The sequence below is a fragment of the Ambystoma mexicanum genome, chromosome 5p (genome assembly GCF_040938575.1).
Source record: "Ambystoma mexicanum isolate Mex_15411 chromosome 5p, UKY_AmexF1_1, whole genome shotgun sequence".
Classification (NCBI taxonomy): Eukaryota; Metazoa; Chordata; class Amphibia; order Caudata; family Ambystomatidae; genus Ambystoma; species Ambystoma mexicanum.
This window is the reverse complement of record NC_090930.1, coordinates 486,913,804-486,920,778: the sequence shown is the minus strand read 5'-3', so window position 1 is coordinate 486,920,778 and position 6,975 is coordinate 486,913,804.

The window sequence follows — 6,975 nt, the reverse complement described above, 5'->3', positions numbered from 1 at the left end:
CCATGTACACTGGGTCTGATCTCAAAATTAAAAGATATGACTAATGGAAAACAAAAATGGATTTACAGGGCTCCGATATTAGCTAAACATCAGATATGGAGGTTATGGAAGGACAGGACAAAAATCTCTCATATGCAGGCTGGCTATATATTCTGGTGACTCTTTCAAAGATCTGAAGCGATTGAAGATTACGATGAGATCTGTGTTGCATTTGATTAACTTTATGGGTGAATAGGTCAGGTTAATGGGGCATTTTAGAGTCTGATATCCTTCTCATCTGTCTCTGTTAATCACCTTTCCCCCTCCTATGCCTACTGTTTCCACCCCCTTTAGTTCCCCACCCCCCTTTTTATAAGATACATTTTTTTAATATAGACTTGTAAGTATTCTTGTATCATTGACACTTTCATAAAGTTTAAATTAAATATAAAAGGCAATTACTAGTTGTACTCGTCTGTAGTATCAATTACATTCAAAAATTCAAAAAGTTGTTCTTTCTGAAATTAAATCTAGCAACCTACACCATGTACCCAGCTGGTGAAATTGAAATCCCCACCAGGAGAACCCCAAATGTATCAATTTGATCAGGACCTCGGCCTGTCCGGGACACCAAAGAGCATTTCCGGAAGGAGGGGATGTAGGTAACTCATCAGAATTGGTTATGGTCGATCTACGGTCTGGATTTGGTACCGTACACCACACAACCTTTCACAGTTTTCTTTCACATCTATACAATTTGAATGGTCCAGTGCTGAGCAGGATCAGATCCATCCTGTCTGACAGGTATCAGGTTGTTAGGCTGGAAAAACATTGGGCTGGCTTCAGTCTTTTACTGTGTCCCTCAAGATTTTGCTCTCTCCACTACTCTTCAATGGCTACATATGGCCACTAGTGGGACTAACAGAGGAGTTGAATTTAGGTTTTCAAAGGTATGCGGATGAGATTCATCAACCTTGACTTGGCTTCTGTGGTCAAGGACAGGATGGCTGGGGGCACTGTTCTGGTTCAGTTATAGTCAGGGAGGCCTTTCTCTGCCTCAATGCAGGCACGAAAGAGGTGCTCCGCACAAGTTGTGGAGCCACCCTTCCCTTTGCATGGCAAGCTTAACTTTTTCCTTCCCCCATTCCAGCTTGGATGGTTCACAACTTGGGTGTCTTGTTGGAAATGCAGGTCAATGCTGTAATGACGAGTGTCCATTTGCAACTTGGCCTCCTTTCCAAACTCTTTCCCTTGTTTATACCTGTCTATTGGGCCATGCTTGTTTAGGCTCTGGCTCTTTCACGCCTGTCATACTGAAAAAATGCTAGTTGAGACAGAGGGTTGAAACCATTCATCGCCTATTGAGGCCATTCAAACCAACACGACCTCCCAATGTTGGAACCAAAACTGCTTTCTTCAATTTGAGATGCTATTGAACACTCTATTCATGTTGACTCCAACATCGCCTGCCTGTATTCAAAAGACCTCGAGCCATCCCCAGTCTTTAATTCATGACACATTGTTTGAATTCCATCAAGCAGCTCACTGCGTCGAACTAGTGAACCATTTGACAGCACCTTGAATAGTGTGTGCATTCTTTCAAGACACCAAAAAGAGACTTGGGAGGAGTCTAAATGACATGAAGGCACTTATCACGCTTTTTCTAGGTTCAGACACTATGACCGTATACCTTGGACTAGAGATAGTTAATACACCTATCTTAACATACACAGAAAATTCATCGAATTTTGATCATTTTATTCTCTCCATTATTGCCTTTTTTTTTTACAGAGAATTTTGCAATGAGATTGCGCCATTATAAAACACCTCTGTGAATCTCGTAAGTGTGCATTATCTTTATTAGTAGCTTGTTACTGTTTCATAATAATTTGCTTTTGCTAAAGTAAAATACATATTTTTATCGATCTTGTTTGGATATTTCATTTATTTGATCATTACTGCACAATGTTGTTTGGAGGCTTCTATGCTGGTCCACACAGGTAAGGAGAGCATACACTGCCCTCGGTCTAAGTTACCAAAAGAGGAGAAGAAGGTATACCATTCTCTTTCCTCCGGTTTAACCTTTCTGTTTTGATCACTGCTTAGCTCAGTTGCAGAAGGGGGTGGACACATAGTACAAGGGGGAATGAGCACTTACAACCAATCACTCTCCCTTGCACTTTTGCTGAGCGGAGATACATTTTGTCACGCATACCTTACATGACCGCAGCCTCAAACCCTTTCTGACTATGACTCTACAGGTAGAAAGTTGCTAATGCTAATTGACTGTTATTTCGCTACATTGCCGACAGTGGGCCTCATTACAAGTATGGCGGTAAGGCAACCATGGTGCCGGTATCGCTACTGCCATACTAGGAGTTCTGCTCGCGGGTGCCCTTGCAGCCACCAGGTCTGACCTGGTGGCCGTACTGGCACCCGCGAGCAGAACAGTACCGGTGCTACCACCCTCCCCATTCCCATTGAGTCCTATGAGGCCGAATGGGGATGGGGAGTCCCTTATTTTTTTTTTTTTTTTTTTTTTTTTTTTATTGATTTGGTTGAATTTAATCAACCTTTCAAACACAAAAAAGGAAAAAGTAAAGAGTACAACATTTAACATAGATTTCAGCAAACATTATATAAATCTTAAAAGACAACATTTTTGTATACATTATTCACCACTTATAAGAGTTTGAAAAAGGCTATAGTATGCAACATTTAATTAAATTCTCGCTTAGATTAATTGTCTAGTTTAAGACTGATGAGAAAGTTAACAGCTGCTATTTGGATTGCAATGTTGTTTGAACTCAACAGAACCGACCAGCATTCATCCTGTGAGACATTACCCAAGTATTGACAGTGCCTAGCAAAGGCAATTTGTCTGTTCACACTAAGAGGTACACATTCTGTAAATAAATGAGCCAATGTTTCACCTTTCGATGAGGCTTGACAAAATCTACAGATATTTTGTTCTGGACTCACTAGTCTACGTTTAACCCTGACTTCCATAGTGGCCCATAGGTTAAAGCGAAGACGCATTATTCCTGCTCTATATTTTAGGGCAGGAGAGCGAACTAGGTATGGTGGGAGAGTTTTAAGTTTTTTTGGAGGAAAGCGAGCAGGATCACTGTGACGATACATGATACTTAATTCACATGTCTTAATCCAGTCTGTTTGATGGATTTTGAATTTGGCTTTAACAGGGTTCAACAACAACAAATCTAGTGAGACATCTGCTTTTACCATTATTTGATATACTCGTATTAACCACTCTGAAATATATCTAGATTTTTTTATCGCAAATACAAGGCGAGAAAGCGTGTTTAATAATACGTTCTCATTAGAGGACACCAAGCATTTCCCAAAAAGTGAACATATTCGCCAGTTATAATGGGCTTCAAGAGAGGTTAGACCAAGCTCATATCTCATCCATGATATGGGGACGCATTGCGGTAGATGAAGAATTGCACGCCAGTATTTTGCTTCCCATTGATCAAATTTAAAAGCAGAATCTACAGGAAGAGTTTCCAGGCCATATAGTAATGTGGGGACAACTTTCTTAGTCCAATAATGCCATGCTGGAAGAATAGAGAATTTACCATATCTGTACATAATTACACGAGCTTGGGAAATGGATGCAAGTAGCTTGGACTCAATCCTCTCAATCTGCCCATTTGCTTTTGGCAGCCCTTCAAAAATCATGCCTAGAAAACAATAGCTGGGGACTAGACTAAGTGGAGTATTACCTATGGACCACACATACGAAGCTGGGCCTGTACGCTTGGGAGAATATTGGATGATATGGGTTTTGGACGTATTGACAGATAATTCATTAGCTAGGACATATTGATGGAACGTGTCAAGAAGTCGTTGTAACCCCACCTGGGTTCTGGATATAAGTACTAGATCATCTGCGTACATAAGTGATTGAACTTCTCGATTACACAATCTAGGGGAGTCTGATATGACAGTAGAAAACGCAAATTTGACATCATAGATGAAATAATTAAATACTGCTGAAGCTAGGGAGCAACCCTGTTTTAAACCACGAAAAGTCGGTATGCTGTTTGTTACTAGACCATCAAGTGTAATACGTACTCGTATCGACGTATCATGATGCAGTGAGTGTATGATGTCATATAAGGTCGCTGGACAATCATCTCTAGCGAGCTTATTTAATAGTAGAGGACGACTCACAGAATCAAAAGCTGCATTCAGATCGATGAAGGCCAGAAACACCTGTTGTTTTGTTTCTTGGCACTGGGCTTTAATTGCGTTCAAGGTCATAAGATTGATGTTAGTCCCCATTCCTGCCAAAAAACCAGTTTGATTGGAGTCCCTAAGATTATTATTGCCTGTCCAGGTATTAAATTCGGCTAAGACCAGTTTGGTAAAGATTTTTCCTGGGGTATCTAATAGTGCAATCGGTCGATAGTTAGACGGTAATGACCGGTCGCCTTTTTTAAAGATCGGTATTATGATAGAGGATTTCCATGATATTGGGATCATGCGATTGCGTATGATATCGCAGAAAATCCTGGACAAGATCTTAGACCATGTGTCTGGGTGACTTTTGAACATATGATTTGACAGCCCATCTGGACCTTCAGCTCGTGATGAGCTCAATTTTTTAATTATTTCACGAATAGCCTCAACCGAGACGTTTAAATTCCAGCTAGATGTTGGCGCCGGCAGGTAGTTGACGTGGTTATAACGGGGGTCATCATATAATGTTAAAAAATGCTTAATCCACATATGTTCAGCAACCCCATTCAATTGAGCATCTGCTTGTTGGTGAAAAGACTGATTATTCAAGAGCAACCACATGCCAGCTGAATTTTTATTACTCATGGCACTAGCCATGGCTTCGCTGTCCCGTTGAAATAACAGGGACTTGCGACCACTAATCCAATTTTTATATTGGCTTTTTGCAGATTTCAGTGCCTGCCATTTATCAGCTTCAGTTGATAGTAGAATTTTCCTTCTAAGCCTCCTATATTCTCTCCTTCTTGTACAGACTACTGGATCAAATGTGTGGGAGTGTTTAATCCTATTTGCCTGAGGTATATTTATGGTCTTGACAAACGAACGTAATAGGTCGATATATTCATTGCTGCTGCAGTGGTGAGCCCTGTTCATTACGAGATGTTCGAACTGGTTCAAAGAGTTTGCAGTCCACTTGAGGCGTGTGCGGGAATTATTCACTCCCACAGTGCTATGATATTGTGTGTGTCTAATTGGCAATGTGGATTGCAGCATGCACTGAAAAGACAGGAGGCAATGATCACTTTTTGGATGCTCTATAATATCAAGACAAACTACTTGTTGGAAAAGCTTGATGTCAACATAGATATAGTCTATGATACTATTTGAGAGCCCTCTGTGCCAAGTGTAGTGAGGGGGAATATCATTGTGGACTGAACCATTCACCATGTGATAATTCCGTTCAGCCATGATCTGCTCCCATTTACGAGCACTTTGTGTTTGTTCACCCACCTTCAAACAATTGAGGTTCAAATCACCAAGTATGATGGTGTATGTGATTGTTTTGTCAAGAAAGATTAGATTGAGCATATCATTTAAACCTTCAAAAAATATTTCATCAGGCATACTGAGAGGATTGCGATATATATTTAATAGGGCAAAGTTTGTGTCTTTATTACAAATTTTCACAAGCTGGATATGTGCACCAACAGATGCCCATGCCGTAATCGTGAAACCAAATTTAGTATTGACAGCCACTAGTAGACCAGAGGATGGTCTGCCTGCAGTCAATACTGCGGGAATTAAGGCCATTTCATAGCTGTCCCATAACGGCAATGTGGTGAGCCATACCTCTTGTAGAGCGATAAAGTGATATTGTATTGACATTTCTCCAAAAGAGGAATCGAGATGTTTATGCCCTCTTGTATTCCAACTGGCCACGAAGAAAGCATTTTGAATTTCTTCCTTTAGTGGTTAATTCTGAGAATTTCTAGTGATCCATGATGCTCTTGAGTTGCTACGGGAACCCTGATATATCTTGGGGGCGATGACTGGACTATATGGGGGCACGTGAGCAAACTCTGGTTCCTCTGCCAGCAAAAAACCCATATTAAATAAAATCATTTTGTTTTGCCATATTAATTGATGCACTACGCCAGATGGGATCCAGAGTCTAACTATTGATAAGGATACTTCAGAAATAAATTCAACCCTATCAATATCATGTGAGGAAATGTTACATAATTCCTCTGTGTCACCAAAAATATTCAGGACGCTTTGCCGATTTAGATCATATTTTTGATTGTTATCTTCTCGACATTTAAGAATTAAGGTGTGGCAATAAGTTCGACCTGGATTCGGTTGCCCAGAGGACCAGCGCTTGTTGTTGTTGCGCAAAGGCCCTTTTTTGTTAGGGGGCTTGCTTTGTCCAGGAAGACTTGCCACATCAAATGCTGCATTTACAGGTGCTTGATTAGCGGTATTTGCATGTTCTACTGGTCTTGTGAGATCGCCTTGGGCTTGTGTAGAAACGGGGACCACCTTTGCAGCAAGGTATTCATCAACTTTCTTTTTTAGTTCATCTGTCAAAAACGGAATGTTGTTTTCATTATATTTGAGTTGATCACTTGGCAAGGGTGCAAAAGTGACCATTTTGGACTGGTTTACAGGATCAGAGGAAACTTGTACGAGGCTAGGAAGTTGCTGAGGACAGAGTATTTCAGGGATAAGGCCAGCTCCACTTTTGATTGATGATTTAAGTGGTGCCTGTAACTGTACTGTGTGAGGAGTAGTAGGGATTTGAACAGGAATGCTTTTATCTGGAATCAATGAGGGTATAGGAATTTTCTGTAGCACACCCAAAACTTGTACCAGTTGTGATAAAGGAGACAGGGACACAGGCGGCATATCCATACTTGATTCGCTTGGGGAAGGAACTAGAGGAGTCCCTGCTACCTTTATCCCTCTAGAATCCATAGAGACAGCAGTTCTTACTTCACCCAACTCACAAGT